Below are 17,798 nucleotides of genomic sequence, written 5' to 3'. Positions count from 1 at the left end.
TACAAAAGCAGAGCTCCTCTGCCCCACAAAGCCTGGCCCATTCTTCCCCTGGCCACAGAAGGGCTCAGACAGAGACGCCTGCTGCTGAGCCAGGAAAGGTCAGGGGAGCCAGTCAGGTTTCCTCAGCTGAGGGAGTGCATGTATTTCTGTTCAGATAGGGTTACTTCCTCCAAAAGTGCAGCTGGACAGGGAGGAAAAGAGCCAGGTATTTGCTACACCTCCACCAATGCATTTTTCCCTCCTGGTCTTTCAGCTTGTGTGCTGCTTAGCTGCATGTAGCCCCTTACTGTATCTCTCTCAGTGTCCAACATGCCCTGTCTAACTGGGAGGATGACCAAGGCAGAAAATCAGGCTTTAGAAATTATTTCAGTGGCTTCCTCCAGAAGCTGTAAATCCTCATCTCCTTGAGACCGTCTAGGTGAGGTTATAGACACAAATGCAGCCTCCACAGAAGCAGGAAGAGCTGAGAGAAAGTGGGAGCAGAGCAGAAGAAATCCTGGGCATCACATCCCTGATCCCAGAACTTTGCAAAGCCTACACAGACTTCCCCCAGCTTTGCACCAGGAAAAACAAATGCCTGCCAGACAAGTCCCACCTGGGTCTGCCCGCTGAGCCTGCTGGTAAGTGGATGGGCTAACGAGTGATCAAAACAAGTCTCTTGCTGACAAAAAACCTCAAGAGCCTGGCAAGCACAAGATCCCAGTAAGCACACCGTGTCCAGACATGCAGGGAGAGCCAAGGATGCCCTGGCGTGCTGTCTCAACTATCCCCTGGGAAATTTTTATATTTAATTAGAAGAGAGTTAAGCAAAAAAAGACGAGTGCATGTGTAAGAGAAAGCCATCACCCGGGTAGCTGATTTCCTCCATGCAGGAGACAGAAGCAAAGGAACATTTAATCCTGCTGCCTGAGCATGGCCAAGCTGAGATCTACAGGGACTTCTCTGTGCAAGTACGGCAACAAACAGCCTGGGTAACAGGATAAGTTTTATCTGAACAATCAGCCACTTCAGTGCAGCCTTCCAGGGCCACCAGCACTGGCCAGTGAGAGGTCGCCTGGGGACAACTCCTCCAGGCTGGCAGGAGAGTCAAGAAAAGGAGCTGTTGCAGAGCAGCACCTGGATTTAGGCAACTTAGCCAAAAATCCTCGGTGAGACCCCGCTTTCCTTAGAAACTGCCCTGTTATCTGGTCCCCTGGACAAAACCCTCCTTCTTGCCACCCCAGGGCGGGAGGGTGCGGCTACCTGCTCCCTGCCCATCACCCTACACATCCCCACGCAGCCTCCGTGCCCTCGGCAGAGCAGCCCTTCGCACGCCGAGCAGGGCTTTCAGCATCAGCTGCCGCTGGCGTCCCTGCCCGAGACCTGCCCGCCTTCTGAGAGCAGGGATATTAATGATGCTGCCTTTTGATATGCAAACGGAGCTCTCATTACGCCTCTCGCCCCACATCCTCTGAGCTGTTAATTAAAGAGTGTGCAGTAGGCAGAAAATTATCGTCGCTTGCTAAATAAACCAACAACACTCGGATGGCTTCACCACCCTGCTCCAGAGCACGTGCAGCAAGCCCTGGCTGCAGCTGGATGGATGGACGGGTGAATACAAACTGCCCAGTGCTTGGGCAGATGAACCCCACAGCTCCTGCACAGCCACAACCTACAGCGTGGAAAGCTGTGGCCAGGCCGTGGTGGCTGCATTAGCACCAGCCAGGTTCAGGGCAGCTGTGGCACAAACACACAGCTCTGGGGTTGCAAAGGCATCAGTGCCTCCTGCCAGCACCATGCTGCTCTTTGCCCAACTTATCTCAGGAAGAGGCAAGAAGGAGAGATCCCATTCTATCATCCTGGAGAAGGATGGCTTTCCCCTTCCCCAGATCCTGCCTGGATGCTCACCACTGGAAGCAGAGATGGGAACAGATTATTTTAGTGCTGACTTCCTTGGTGCCTCTGCTTTCTGGGGAGAGGGGGACCTGGACCCACTACAGCATTTTGCAGGGTGGGCAGCAATGGCTGGGTGCCCTTGGTGGTGAGCGCCCTGGAGAACTGCTGCTGCAGCCCAGCAGCAAGTCAAAGTTAGGAGGGCTGATGTGCAAAAAGACAGTGCTTTGGCTTTGGTGAGCCTTTTGGGGAGGGAGGGGCAAGCTGAAGTGACCCAGGTGAGGAAGGATGTCTTGACTGCTTACAAAAATGGGACTCCTCTTACACAGCTGCTCTGCTGCAGGAAGGGGCTCTCCCAGGCCCATCCCCAAAATACCTTTAGCTCTGCTCCAGGATCTTGCAAACAGTCATCAGCTTTTTGGGGCTCTGAATCCAGTCCTTGCAGAAAGAAGCAAGTGCCTGCAGCAATCACAACAGATCAAAGAGAAGGGTGGGAGTCAGAGCCCACAATTTCCTTCTGCTCTGACTAAACGAGGAATTGAATTAACCTGTTAGTAAGCTGAGCAGAGACTGCCTTGACCCACTTTCCCTCTTAGGTGGATTCTTGTTTAACCCAAGAACACATCATCCACAGTGGCTCCCAGGGCTGCCTCCTCCCACTTTGCTGGACCACAACCTCAGCCATGACTCTCTACCAGAGGATGATGCTCAAAACTCCAAGTACCATCACATGGCTTTCCTCCCTCCCCACTGAATAGGAGAGGGAAGAATAACATTTTGGTCTTGGGTGGGTTTGGGCACATTTTGGGTGTCGTCTGCTTGCCACAGATCTTCCTCATCTGAGAAGGGATCTGTTTGGAGATGTAGCACAGCCCTTAGCTAGAAGGACACATTGATTTGTTCCCCTGCCATTTCTGGGGTACAGCCTGCATTTATTGATGCTGTTAGGAAATGGAGATTGCTGCAGAAATTACACTCTCCCACTCCCCTCACAGAGCTGTTTAGAAATGACAGAAGCAGCAGGTGCCCTATGGACAGTAATGGACTTGCTGTCTCTCTTTCCAACCAACAAATGCTGTCTGGTTTGTTGGGAAAGGGAGAATTTGCAAGGCAGGAGGCAGGCGGAGGAGCTGCCTGATGCTTTGGAGAGAGATTGCTCCTTTGCACTGCTTTTCTCATCAAAATAAAACAAACACCATTCATGCTATAGGCACTATCACAACCAAAATTGTGCTACATGTAAGCAAACATCATTCTCCCTGGTCTCCCTGCTGCTTGCCTGAGAAGGTGGTTCAGGTCCCCATCTCTTCCCTCTTTCTCCTCCTTCTTTCCAAGCCAATGGTGTTTCTGCACCACGGGGAGGAGGCCCCCTCCGTGGCAGGGTGTTGCTCTCTGCAGCTGGAGATGAGTACAACAGAGTGGCTCAGTGCTGCGGGACAGACCTGACCCTGCTGTCTTCCACACTTCCAGTGAGAAGGTGCTGGGATCTAGAGCAGCCCCTCAGATACTGCTACTGTTCCTCCTAATTGTTTTTGTACCCACATGCTATTATCCCTGTTGGGACACTGGAAGTGCAGACTCCACAGGGTCTGTGATTTGTCATGGTCTCCTCTGGGATTTCCTCCTGCCCCCACCAGCGATGGTGCTTTGTCCCTCAGGGTTCAGTGTGGAGTGGACTGCGGGAGCTGGCACTGGGAGGGTTGACAGCTCAGCTGTCCCCAGAGGTGGATGGCAGCCACTGCCTCCCATGACCCTGACACCTCAGCTCACCTGGTAATAACAAATATGGCAATGGCTCACCCCAGGGTGGAGGTCACAGCCAGCTATTTCCCTGGGGCAGGAGTGGGCAGAGGACAGGTGGTACTCCTTCCTCTCCCACCTGATACCACCCCCTCAGGACAGGGAAGAGGTGGAAGATGCAAAGGCAACTCAGCTCAAACGACTCCGCTTCTCCACCCCCTCCCCACCCTGCATCTGTGCCTTTCCCCCCCATCTCTAGGCTCCTGGGACCATGCTGCAATGCTGAGGGGCCATCACCCCACATCAGCAGCTCTGCACAGCTCCAGTGACTGCGTGCTGCTCCTGCCCTTCAGCCTCCCTCCCACTCCTCCTGCAAGCAGTGCCATCCGTCTCCTCATCTCACGACTTGCCCTGCCATCCATCACTGACTGCCTGAGCACATTATCCTTCACTTCTTCAGACAGCGGTCAAGGAAGGCAGCTGGGACCAAGCAGTCACTCCACCGAATCCCAGACACACTCGCACCTTGGCTCTGCGGGGCTGTGCTGCGGGGCTGCAGCTTTGCTGAGTCAAACTCTCCAAAGAGCAGCAAAGTCTGTGGAGCTGTCTGGTACTGTAGGCACCACTGGCAATCCTTGGGGATGCACGTTGTGGCAGATGGGACATTCTGAATAGTACCACGCTGGACCACAGGCAGCCAAATCCATCCTGGTTGCCATGTCCTGGCTGGTACCCCCAGGGCTGCAGTATGGGCTCCCTGCTGCCAGGAGGGAGTGCAGTACCCTCTCTTTGTGTGAGGGCAGCAGGGAGGCTGGGAGTGCCCAGCAGCCAGCACGGAGGTACAGGCATGTGAGAGGATGGAGCTGGCTTTTGCCCAGTGCTTGAATGTTTTTGCCTGAGACCATAAAGTTTTGAGGATGAAGCCTAATACTTATTCTGGGATTTTTCCAAGATGCCACTTCCCTTGCATTTCTCTTCCATTCTGTGGTTTTTTTCCCACTCCTTGAGGCAGGGGCTTTCACCAGCAGTCAGGCAGGCAGGCAGGGCATGGCTTTGCTGTACAGCCCTCCTGGGCAGCATCACAGCTGCCCTCCTGAGCCCCCATGCCCACAGCTCCCCTTACCTCCTTGTCTGGCTGCTAGAACCCCCAGACCAGCTCTAGCCCCCACTGCCCTCTATGTCAATAGGCATGTGCGAATATGGGGGTAGAAGTGGGCAAACATGCCCTGTTCTCCGACAAGAGTACAGCAGAGAAATACAACAGCATTTGCTCTGACTGATCCAGCATAAAAATGACAGCAGGGCAATCCCAATGCTTCCACCTCTTAGAATTCCACAATAACACCTCCTGTGCCAGTGCTGTGGCAGGGATGTGCCCATGGGGAAACAAGTGGCACTGCTATTCCACAGCTCCTAGGGATTTGACCCATGCTGACCTGGTATCACAGACATATAAACTAAGAGTAAAAAAGATTTTGGAAGGCTAAGAAAAATCACAGTTTCTCACGGTATATTACACATGTCAAAAAATCAATTCTGATAAATATGTGGTTTAATGTGAGTCAGTAGTAATAGGTGCTACAAATTTAAATTTAAATACCTCACTGCACACTCAGTACATAGTTATGCAGAATTATGAAGCACTTTGGATTAATATGCATTTAGTACAACACACCAGTATATAGTTTGTATTGAATCGCTGCATTTCTGTGTGCATGCTAATATTAAATGAGCATCTACATGATGACTACATACGTACAAGCAGATATTCAGCTGCCAATGTTGATCTAGAGCTTTCAATTACCTTAAATAATATTTTTGGAGAAGCACCCAATGACAAGAGGGCTACATGGTGGTCAGGCCCTGCTGGTTCGTTTTTTGGAAGAGCAGGAAGGGATGAACAGTCTTGGCTCTCAGATGATGATTTGTGGGGTGACTCGACACTGTCTATCAGTGCAGACAACTATCACCTGGTCACCAGGGCTGAGCAGAGCTGAAAGTGGAGCTCTGCTGCCCTCATGGCACATCCCAAGGGACTGGCTCACCCCTCTGCCTTCTGAGCAGCTCCCTCCTTGGCACAGATCTCTCAGCTGCTGCCACTCAGCCACTTAGCTCCAAGTGACAGTGAGTCACCAACATCATGTGAAGAGTGGATTCCTCTAGGGATGTCATATTCTCCTCACTGCCTGCTGTGCCCACAGCAGCCTGTAGAGATGCCACACCATGTTCACCTCCCTGGCAGCTTGCTGATGCTTGATTCCCCCAGGAGTTTTGCCCAGGCTGATGTGAAAACTTTACACTTTCTTTCCAGGGACCATTCTGCAGCCTCGGACCTGGGATTAGCAGGCAGCTTCCCACCCACTTTTACCCCTTTCTCTCTAGCTTTATTCCTCTTCTTCCTCCTTTCCTGGGTATTTGCTTCCTGCTGCCCAGGCTCCATCAGAGAATCACAGAATATGCTGAGTTGGAAGGGAACCACAAGGATCATGGAGTCCAACTCCTGGCCCTGCACAGGACCATCCCCAAGAGTCCCACCATGTGCCTGAGGGTAACTCTGTAAGGCTTAATGCTGTGACCACTTCCCTGGGGAACCTGTTCCAGTGCCCAACCACCCTCTGGGTGAAGAACATTTTTCTAATACCCAACCTAAACCTCCCCTGACACAGCTTCAGGCCATTCCCTTGCATCCTGTCACTGGTCACCACAGAGAAGAGATCAGTGTCTGCCCCTTCTCTTCCCCTCACAAGGAAGTTGTAGACTGCAATGAGGTCTCTCCTCGGTCTCCTCTTCTCCAGGCTGAACAGACCAAGTGACCTCAGCCACTCCTCATATGGCTTCCCCTCAAGGCCCTTCACTATCTTTGTTGCCCTCCTTTGGACGCTCTCTAATAGCAGTCTAAAAGCAGACATGAGGCTCTTTTACTCTCTCTTCACATAGCAGTTTTTCAGCCTGTTCTCCTGTTTCTACAAACTGTCCCAGCCTGGTTCACCCTCTGGCAAACACCAGCCTCCGGCAGGATGTGGTGCCCCAGGACACTGTTGGGGCTCTCTAGAGGCACAGATTGCCCATTGACTGCCTCAGATTGCCTCAACCATGCCAAGGACGTACCCAACCTCAAATCCTACTCTCAGTTTCAATCTGCATCTATAGCACCTTCTGCCCCTGCTCCCAAGCAAGACATGAAGCATGGCCATCAAATGGTCCCTTCTCGTGCCTCACCCTACCCTTCCCCTGGCATGTGAATGACCAGGTTCCCCACACAGCTCACAGTCCTGAGAACTGGGTCCGGTGCCCTCTGCACCCTCTGAGCACCCTCTGAGCCGCTATTTGAGGAGAAAAATCTCATAGATGCTGAGGCATCCTCTATCCTTGGAGTTTTGCAAGACCTGACTGAATAAAGCCCTGAGCAAACCAGTTTGGCCCCATAGCTGACCGTGCTTTGAGAAGAAGGTTGGACTTGAGACCTCATGAAGTCCTTATGAGTTTTCTTGTGGTCCTAACCCCCTGCCCCCCACACACACTTCAGAGGTGTCCTCAGATCTTGCCCGAGCTGCAGGGTGCTAAACACTGCCCTGGCTCAGACTGGTGGCAACATCTTCTTTGAAGCTTTCCCCTCACAACCAGAAGCAGCCACTGATGCCAAACTCCCTCCTCCGTGCCTTCACATATGAGCAGGGTGTCCCTGCTTCACAGGCCCCCCAACTTTCCTCTTTACTGCTTCCCGGAGGGAGCCTCTCTTGCCCTGCTAGTGCCGTACTATGACCATGGTGCTGAGTGAGAGCTGGTTCGGCAGAGATGGGAGGCACACATTGTCTTCTGGGAGAGACAAATAAAACGCGCAGAAAATGCACTGAAGCCTTTGGCGCTTGTTTATGGCTGACAAATTAGTTTTGCGTTAAGTTTTCAATGTGCCTGGCTTGTAGGCTCTGCTTGGAGAGTGGCAGAAACAGGGAGCGCAGGGGGAAGAGGGCAGAGCAGTGGGGGCAGCAAGGACAGGTGTCATCATGCTGGAGCAGATGGCACCGGTGCGTGTTGGATGCAGCCACACTGACAGATGGTTCAGGCTGCCCTAGCTCCGGGAGAAATCAATGAGCCTCCTTGCCTGTCACCCCCGGGGCTTTGGGGACTCCTGTTTCAGGGGAGGAGGAAGAGAGGACAGGTTTCCAGTGAGCACTGGGCAATACACGTTCCCTCCCACAGCACCACAATCTCCACTCAGGTCCAGTCAGGTGCCTGGTTTTGCCACAGCCACGACCCTTTGCAGTGCAGGGCAGCTTTGCGGTTCCATCTCTTCATCTGGCGAAGATGGTGGGTACAGTTCATCCCCAGAGAGTGCCTGAAATCTCTGCCTAGCTCTCCTCTGCCTCTCCAAAAGCTGCAGGTCAGCTGAAACCCCGAGTCTGATCAGATTCCATCCTCAGGAGGGCGCAGGAGGGTTCTCGCGGTCCCGGAGTAGCGTATGGGCAGGGGAAAGCCATAGTGAAATGAGATGGCATGCAGTGAATTCTTGGGAAAAGGCAATTTCATCAAACCCAAAATATTCCCCCTTGGATCCCGTTAAATTGCTGCCAGTTCTGGACCAGCTCTAGAGGGAGGGGTGTGGATTATAAATGAGGCATGACCAGCTCATAGGAGGCTGTTTAAACTACAGTAGACCCAGAGCTGCTGTAGTTTACACTGGAGACTAAATCCAAGCCTTTTATCTATCCGTATTCAGGGGTCTTAGGTGTCTCGTTGCTTGCAGGGGTTAGCAGGGCCAGTGTTTTCAAAGGGAAGCGAAGGGATGGCGAAAAGCAGATTCCCCAGCTGGGAGCAAAGAGCAGCTTTTGTGAAAGTCACGCAAAGAAAGAAATCAATACAGCTCTAAAACAAGCACGACAAAAGAACAAGTGCAAAAAGCAAGTGGCCCACCAAATCAAACCAGAAGGTACAAGTAAGGAGCTTCACAGCTGCCGGGACAGCAGCAGAAACCACTGAGGAAGAACAAGGATAGAGTCAAAGCCCAAAACATGTGGGACTACAAAAGGGCTCAAGACATCAAACTTCCAGTATCAAGTCTCCACAGTGTCCTGACGTGAGTCCAAGACCCCCCTCTCTACACAGGTTTCCCGCAAGCCTGTCTGGAGAGCCAGCAAGGCCCCCATGCCCCAGCTATCCTCTCATGCTGGTGCATCCTGTTCCGTGTGTGACCCTTTTTTCTTTCTGACTCTTCTACAAGCCATCTAACCACACTCCTTGGGGAAGGATCAGGCCCTGAGACAGTCCTGAGATGTGTTGCAGGCTGCTGTGAGAACAGTGCACAAACAGAATGTACACTGCCATTCACTTTTGCAGCCATAACCATTTTTCAAGGGCATCTTGAGGAGGAACTAGGCAGAGTCCATGCAGAGTGCAGGGGCCTCGCCCAAGAGACCCTGCCTGTTCACTGCTTTGGCCCAAGAGGATCCAGGGCATCTTCTTGCCCTCCTCTTGGGACATCGAGCAATGTCCCTGCCCTAGCCACTGTCGTTTCCTTCTCCTGTCACCGTGCTGGGTCAGCAGCCTGGAAATCAGTTCCAGTGTTACGCCTGGAGGAGAAGCAGCACCAACATGCAGGCTCAGCAGAAGAGGTGTCCTGTGGGGACAAAAGCTGCTTCTTCATCCCCCCTCCAGCAGAGCCATCAGAGCAGCCAGTGCTGGAGGCTGAAAAGCTACAGCCAAGAGCATAGGCAAGCCTTTAGCAAGGGCAGGGGAAGCAGGAGGCAGCAGGAGGGAGGGCCTGGGGAGCTGGGTGAACTAGGAAGGCACCTCCTCAATCTGTATCATAGAACTAATCCAGGATTTCGATGCTCAGACACTGACATCAGTAGCCACAGGTACACAAGCAGGAAGCCTGCAGCAAAAATCCCCATGGACTCCAGCCAGCATGCCACCACATCCGTGGTGCTGTGGACCCTTAGGCTACCTCAGCTCTCACATGGCCCCCATGTCCCCATGGGACCAACTCAAACTCCCTTTCAGTATCTTGAACGAAGACCTGACCCTCCACTCTCTTCCCCAGCCTGGTTTGCAGAGGAAGCCCATGTAAAGCAAGCAACCTGCACACCAAGGAACAGAGGGAGCTGCAACACCAGGGCAGCATGGCCAGGGTGGGAGATGCCCCCGGCTTTGCAGGAGGGGATCCTGCCTTCTGTGGCCCCTGAACCTGCTGCCTGTAGCCTGCTTACCCCTGCTGCCGTGCCTGCAGGCAGGGCTGTCATGGCTGGGCTGGCTACAGTTCCCTGAAAGGGCTCATTGTTGGCAAGGGCAGAGGCAGGGACACAGGCGGCATTGAGGGTGGTGGGTGCCTCGTGCTCCTGGCTGGTGCAGGGGCCAGCCTGGCCCGTGCTGGATGCGGGCAGCCCTGACCTCACAGACCTCCGTAAATAGGCTAGTTTGTAATGCTGCCCTCAGTCAGGAGCTGCAGAAAGATGAGGCACCTGGCACGCGCTTCTGCAGCTCCCAAATGAGAGCAGCCTTTGCATTTATCCTCCTACCCCCACCTCTGCCAGCCTTACCTCTCTGGCACAGCATCACGACTCTTTGGACTCCCCAGAGGTGACTATTTTGCTCATCCCCAGCCCTTCAGCATGATGCTGCAGCTCTGCTCAGCAAGGCCACAATCACCCCAGTGCTCCTCAAAGCAGCTGATGCTCCCTGTGCTCTCTGCTCCCCCTCTCCTTGGGATGGGGCTGAGTGGGATCCAGCCTGGCTGGAGAGGAGGGAGCAGCAGCAGGATTCCAGCTCTCCTGCAGCCAACAGTAAACATATGATAAGCTCCTACAGCCACCAGTACAGGCACAAATCAGAGGAAGGAAGGACGCCTGCTCAGGGAAGTGGCCCCAAGGCTTCCGGCACCTGCAGCTGCAGCAGGCTGGGCTGGGGTGTACTTTGCAAGGGGTGGCAATGTGCCAGAGGCAAAGGCCCCTGGCCTCTCCCACCCCACTGCACCCTAGAGGTGTGTTAAAGGAAAAACTGCTTCTGTGATGACCTGTCTGTGTGACCTGTCAGATGGCTAATGACATCTTCTCTCCCAGCCCTGGAGCCAGGAAGCTTTTGCCAGCCACACGGGCAGTGTTTCAGAGATTGGCTCTTTCAGGACAGGGTGAAACAGCAGCTCCCCACCTTTGCCAGCACAGACCCAGTGGGGAGCAGGCTCATCTCCTTCCCTCCCAGGGCAGCCCTGCATTCTGGCAAGAAGCGCTGTGTGCCTGCCAGTGGGGAAGCCCTTTCCAGTCTAATGGGTGCCACGGTATTTTGTGGAGAGGGCATGGGGCTGGTACCCAACAGGGCTCAGTGCACAGGGCTTCAGTGCACAGCTTTCTGCATACTCTGAGCACCCTCTGAGGCACCAGAGCAGCAGCTGGAGGAGATTGGTCCTTGGGGACCTGTCTGTTCATAGAGACAAAACATGATTGGGGTGCTTTCTGGGCTTACAGTGTAAGGGTTGAATACACATAGGTAACTCCAGGCACCAGGCTGTGACCAAAGCTTCAAAGAAAATTAATTTCAACCGTCAAGAACACTGCAACATAGCTGGCTGAGAAGGCAGAAAATGGAAGCCCTTTTTGGTGCTTTTATAACAACACCTTTCGCATGCACAATAAAACCCCAGGCTGTGTTGTCCCCCTGTGCTTTATGGCCTGCCTGGCCCCCCTGAGGGGTCCTGCAGGCACATCTGTGAGAATTTTATAACTGGTAGCAAGGGAGTTACCTCTGAGGCAGACAGATAAAGAGAACATCACAGGACCCTAAATGCGAAACGAATTTCTTCCCATGCTAGCTTTTCCCTGGCAGCAAAAGTTTCCTTGAGTGGACGTTAAACTCTTTCCCTCCTCGCTATTTCCTCTGAAGGTCTTCTACATCTTCTACAGGCACCAACTCATGCGCATCCTGGTTGCGTGCAGGCTCCCACAGAGGCTTTGTGAACTTTGTGCAATTTGGGATGAAATGAAAGACTCCACTGATGCTGAGCTAATTCAAGGTTCTGCAGAAGCATGACAACCACATCAAAAGGGCTGGGGAGGTGGAGCAGATGCTGTGCATGCCGGTGATGTGGGTCACACCTGGCTCTGCAGCAGAGGCACAGCTCTGGGATGCTAGGAGTGCCACTGCCCTGGACCCTCTGCCATAGCCCTTTCCTCTTTGGGTCGGGGCTGGGGGTCCCGTCACCTCCTGCCTGTGCATGCCCAGGCTGGCAGCCCCTTCCCATGCAAGCACCCCACTCTTTTATGCTCCTTTGGCAGCTGCACCTCTCACCATGTGCAATCCCCCGAGTCAGGGTAGAGGCAAAACTACCTCAGGACAGAACTACAGCCCTTCAACCAGACTTTTCTCTAGTCCCAAGCACTACCAACAGGATCCAGCAGCCTCCCCACTTTCCTTGGGGACTGGCCAATTCCTCCTAAGGTGCCTGCGCTCTGAGGGGATCCCTATCAGATGTGGTGGCCATGGCCATGCCAACCTCAGAGCAACTTAAAAAAACCCTGAAATATTGCAAGTTACAATAAGAACCAACAGCACCACACTCATTCTTAAAACCTTGCATCCTTTTTTTAACAAAATGGGGAAGTAATCTGACCCACAATGCTGGGATACTGGGACAGACCTGCTCTATGTAAAGCCTACTCCTTCCTCTATGGCCAGCATTCCAGCCCTGGGCAGTAAGCAAGGAGGGGCTCTGATGTGCCCCTACATGGAGGACACATGGCATCCAGGCCTAGCAGGTGGCACGCTGTTCCCTATCTTAGCTCTTGCAGAGACTCTTAATGGAAATATTAGGGCTGGTACGGATGCAAGACAAATGCAAGCTTATGGGTGTATGAACCAGGGGAAAAGCAGAACAGGGGCTAAAAGAAGGGCTGTATTCATAACCAAAGATGCATTTCCAGTTAGTCAAGCTGAGCACCACCGAGCCCAAGTTCTGATAAGCCCCAGGACAGACACTGTGTTAGCAGAAGACAGCAGCATTTTATTACTTCCTGTTAACCCAACAGGAACACAGTTGCAAAAGACAACTCTGAACAGACAGACGGTATCAGTCTAACAAACTACTTCATAATTTCCCAGCAAGAGGAACACAAGAATCACAGGGAGGACCCAGCAACCAGCATCCCTGTCCATTGGGTTGCAGAGATCCTGAAGTGACAGGAAGTGTGTCCTTGGGGACACACATCTGGGTGTTTGTACGTCACAGAGCACGAATGAGTAAACACAACTTGCTTGGAGGTTTTGTATAATAAAGTCACTTTCCCCTTCTTTAAGATCTGGCTGTCTTACACTATGATCAAATGACACTCACTCTTTGGCCACTTACAGAAATTTTCAAGACGCACAAGTCTGAGTGCAGGGCACCTCACCCTGGCATGGCATGAATGTGGCATTCATCAAAGCAACTCACATACCTAATACCACCAAGAAATCCTGAGAAACAGTTCCTGAGAGTTCTTCTGCCTGTGTGAGGCAGCTGGGGAGGGTCTATAAGGCTGGCAGTGAGGCAGTGGCACAGGACCGGTTAGGAAGTGGTGTGGGTTGACCCAGAGAGAAATTGCTCTTTAACCAGGCTTTTAATCTCACGTCTTCACTGACACTTTCCCAAAGCCTCCATTTTCACTCCAGTGAATTAGTAAATACCCACCCAAGCCCTCTGTAAATTCACAGTATGTGAATGACTTTTATTTAAAATACTAGAAGCAGTGTTAAAGTTACTACTGTATTTTGAACTCCCAAGAAAAATGAGACTACAAAAGATAAAGGCTGAGTAAAAGCACTGACTTGGATACAACATGATTTATGGGGCACATTTAACACCATGAAGCCTGATGTACACTTTTAGAGAAGAAAACAAAAATACAATCGTATGTGAAAGTCCAATACAGCTTTTGACACTGGTTTGAAGTTTCCAACAGCAGATGATTTTCCTGTTGACGTCACCTCAAGGGAGGTGGGAATAGGCCTGGGAGGGATCACAGCATCACAGAATATTCTGAGTTGGAAGGGACCCATAAGGATCATCTAGTTCAACTCTTTAGTGAATGGCCCATACAGGGATCAAATCCACAACCTTGGTGTTATTAGCACCAGGCTCTGACCAACTGAGCTAATCTCAGGATGACTGTGGCCAGGGGCCAAGTAGGAAGGGTAAGGGAGAACTGCACTGTGTCCCATTTATGTGTGTCATTTTATGTGCTAGGAGTGAGGCAGACCACAGGAGCTTGTAAGGCCTGGCCTTTTCCTGGGCAGTTTCTTGGGAGTAAGATGGAATGCTATGCCCAGGCTGGTGACAATGGTGTGATGAGCCAAGGCAGGAAACTTAGCTGAGATGAGTTAGCAGAGCTGCTTTCACCATTAGTCCTGAGATGTTCCCTGTGCTCGTGGGGTCTTTGTTTTCAAGCAGACATCAGGCAGGCTGGAGAGGCTGGCAAGAATCATGAAAAGCCCAGAAAACTGCTTTGTTGTGAGAGTTGAAGAAATTTAGTCTATTTAACTTCTCAGAGAGGAGGTTAAGAGGTACCTTGATCAAGATCTATTAATACCTACATAGGAGAAGTAGTTCAGATAGTAGATAGCTCTTTAATTTAATAGCAAAGGCATAATGCAATCCAGTGGCTGGAAGCCAAAACTCGACACCTCCAGACTAGGAATAAGAGGCATGTTTCACTGTCAGGTGCATCAGGCTCTGGAACAACTCACCCACAGCAACAAAGGCATCTCTCCTGAGACAAAGGTGTACCTGTGCCCTGCTGATGGCTCAGGTGCAGCAATTATTGGGTAAAAGGCTGTAGCTTGTCACCCACAGGGGCAAGGGTGAGCAGTCACAATGACTATTTGGCCCTTAAAATATTGGATTTTACAAATAGATAGTTGGTTGTGTTAATTTTTTTATAGAGGAGGAAAATCTCACCCCCCCGCCCCCAGCAATCTAAAATTGATCTGTAGCCATGATACTGTGAATATGTCTGAGTGCATAACACTGAGGGAGTTACTTTTGTCCTCATCCATTTCCTTTACCTTGTGTCTTATATTGACTTATTGTGGCTCTTGGGAGGGCAAATCAAAAAGGAAGGAGGAGTGAAAGGCTGGGGTAAATAAACACATCCTTTGGTACATTACCAGTCCTGCACATACAGATTTTATAAACTCCTCAAAAGAAGGAATTACAGCATGAGCTGTTTATCACCACTTCTGAACTACAGAAGGATCAAGTATTTTGTTAAAGCTTTTACATGAAGGCCAATGAGAAAGGACATTTTCTGAAAGTCAAGTGTCCCCAAAATATTCCAGCCTCTGTTCCTTAAGGTATCAAAAAATCACTCTGAGAAGTCTCGGCTGGAGCTCCTACGGGGTTTAGGAATGATTTCGGTGACCCCACGGGGCTCTGGCAGACTGTAGAAACTCCTCGCAGGGAGGCTTGCATCCCATCGCCCTGCAAAGGGAGTCACGGGGCAGAGGAGGGGCAGCGGCAGTCCCCGCTTCGTCGCAGCCCTCCCACGGCTCCCACCCTGCTGCAATGCCCCAGCCGTAGCCACGCTGCTGCCGAGCAGCCGCCAGCGAGCGGAACAGCAGCTCTTCCTCTGCGACATACCTCTCCGTCCTCTGAGCAAACTTGGCCTGCGGGGCAGCAAAGTTTTTATCATCTCGGCCCCGAGAGACGCTTTCTTCCAGCATGGGAAGCCTCAGCCAGGCGGGAGGGTTCCTCCATTGCTGCCGGGAGCCGGCGGGAGCGGCACGCCGGCACTGCAGCCCCGGGGAGAGCCTCCTCTCTTCCCGCAGAAAAAAACGTAGCATGCAGGTGGGTTTACAAACACTACAGTACAGTCTGACACAGACTCTCAAAATGCCATGCTTAAGCACTAAAATAGTATTTTCTATTAGTCTGCCTTTAAATTTATGTGCCTTAATACATTGCTCTTTATGTTAACGGTGTTTCGCAAGATGTACGGGGTATGTAACGCGGCCAGGTTACTGAAGGAATCGTAACTTTGCTCCCGACTGCATACTGAGAGATTGGAACAGTAACCTTCATATCACCTTAACAGCTACACTGATATTTTATTACATATATTCCCAAACAGGTTAGGGATAAGGTAGATTTTTTTGAACTTTTTAACTCAAGTTGAGAAAATACAAACCCTTCACAGAAATCTGTTGCTGGAGAGCATGGAAATTGGATGCTTTCAAACTGCATTTGGGCTCAGATGAAAATTTTAAGAAGTGAGCTTCTTTGACTCTCCAAGTTACCAGCAGCCTCCCTGCTCTCCTGCCCAGAGCCATGCAGGGGAAAATCAATGCCTTTTAAACAGAACCAAATTTCCTTAATGAGGGTGAGATACAGCCACAGCAGTCCTTTCCTCTGAAAGCAAACTGACCACAAACACACACCAGAGAGCCTAATTAATATTTTAATACTCACCAGTCAGAGATACAGAGCCATAATATGTAAATTTTCAAACCAACACCATCTCTCTAGATTAACACTTAAAATACCAGGGAGCATCAGAAAATATGATCATGCCCAGCTGAAATCATCAGAAGCATCTGTTTGTCCTTTGACCCTGTTTTATACATTTTTTTATTCTTCAACCCTGGTTTTATCCATCTCTCTCTTTTTTTTTTTTTTTTCCCTCTCCATTATTCCCGCAAATTGCTTTCTTTTGTATAAGACGGCCTCTACAGCCATGATATCTTGATTGCCCCAGGTTTAATGTCATGTTTTAAGCCCAGGTGCTGCATAGATGCAGATCACTGGTGTTTGCAAGTTCTCCAGTCACCTGTGCCAATCCTGCAGGTGGGGAACAACCCCCGGCAACTGGAGGTATGTGCCCAAGCATCTGTGGACTGCTCCAAGTTTTTGGGCACCCTGGATTTTTTCAGATGTATTTCAGAGCAATCTCAGTGCTCATACTGTTTCTGGGCTGATGCATAAGAGAGGAGAAAATCCTTACTCTTTGGGAAGACTGGGAAGCACTCAGATGCACGCCATTCTTACTGTGAGCCCCTTGATTTCTTCCTGGCACTGGTCCCTGAGTTGGTTTATGCCCTGTTTGGCCAAACTCCTTGAAATCCTGCCACTCCTGCACTTCCAGTGTCTTGGCCCCCAGTGGGAGCAGAATACAGCCATGGCTGTAGGCCAGCTGGATGCCTGCTCTCAGCTCCTCCCCACCGCTCTCTGGAGGTGCCAAGTAAGCTGGAGCATACCTGGAGTTGCCGAAGGCCCGTATGCCACACGGGGGTGGCCACTTGGAGCTATTGCACGGGTACTGTGGGTTCACAGATACAAGGTGGGCTACACCATGGCAAGTGAATCAGCAGAAAGGGCTTGGCCTGAGCTGACACATTCCCCCAAAAGCACCAGCAATAGAAACCCCAGGGCCACCAGCTTGTTTCCAGCAGCAGTTGGTGGTATGGCTCTTTTCCAGCTCCACGAAGAGTCAGACAGGCAGGAGCCTCAGTCCTTGTCCTTCTCAAGGTGCAGGAAAAGAGCAAGAAAGTGAGTGACTTCAGGGCTTTCTCACTCAAAACAGGGATATACCAAGGCAATAGCACCGTATAACGAATGCTACAATGGGGAGCTGTTGCTATGGTGAGGGAAATAATATTTAAGCACCAACTGTTTATAAATATAAAATCCCTACAAACTTTACTAAAATTAGATTAAGAGGGCTAGGGCTGTCAGGATATTGTAAAAGACTTGAGAAATACCAGTATTTTTGGACACACAAGATCTGGGTACTCTTAAAACAGCAAATGCAAGTCCAAAATGCTTAAACATAAAATGTGACGATCTGCCATTGTGTTTCCGGAGATTTAAAAGCAATCTCGTAGCTCTGAACTCACTGTCGCAGCCTAGGAGGCCTCTGAGAGTAGAGGCGAGACCAGCGTTCCCAGGGATTTATTTTTCTCTTGGCACAATTGAAGCTCGGAGACCTGGGCTTCACTGTTACTTGCAGCCTGCTCACTGCCAAGTGACGTTGTTCAGAACTGCTGATGAACATGCTGGTATTGTAACCCCACAGTTAACATGTTGCAAAGCCTAGAGTCGGAGGCGAAGATTTGGAAATCCCTGAGCTGGGGAGCTCCTTGCAGAGCTCAGGGGTTTTCAGGAGCTCAGTGTTGCTCAAATAGATGTAAGAAGAAAGCCACTGTGATTTCTTACAGTGCCCAGCTCC

The 17,798-nt window shown here is 51.1% G+C and overlaps 1 long non-coding RNA gene across 1 annotated transcript in view; it reads right to left on the bottom strand.

Moving 5' to 3' along the window:
• The window catches only part of LOC126651076 (uncharacterized), a 56,118-nt gene extending 40,733 nt beyond the window's left edge, over window positions 1-15,385 (bottom strand). Inside the window, exon 1 of the long non-coding RNA XR_007631553.1 lies at window positions 15,215-15,385. This is a non-coding gene — a long non-coding RNA (uncharacterized LOC126651076). The remainder of the gene's footprint in view (window positions 1-15,214) is intronic.
• Between the last annotated feature and the right edge of the window lie 2,413 nt (window positions 15,386-17,798).

Source organism: Myiozetetes cayanensis, unplaced genomic scaffold, assembly GCF_022539395.1.
Source record: "Myiozetetes cayanensis isolate MyiCay16 unplaced genomic scaffold, myiCay2020 scf6-25, whole genome shotgun sequence".
NCBI lineage: Eukaryota > Metazoa > Chordata > Aves > Passeriformes > Tyrannidae > Myiozetetes > Myiozetetes cayanensis.
The sequence above is the reverse complement of the archived record's forward strand: the minus strand, read 5'-3'. Positions and strand labels throughout refer to the sequence as shown.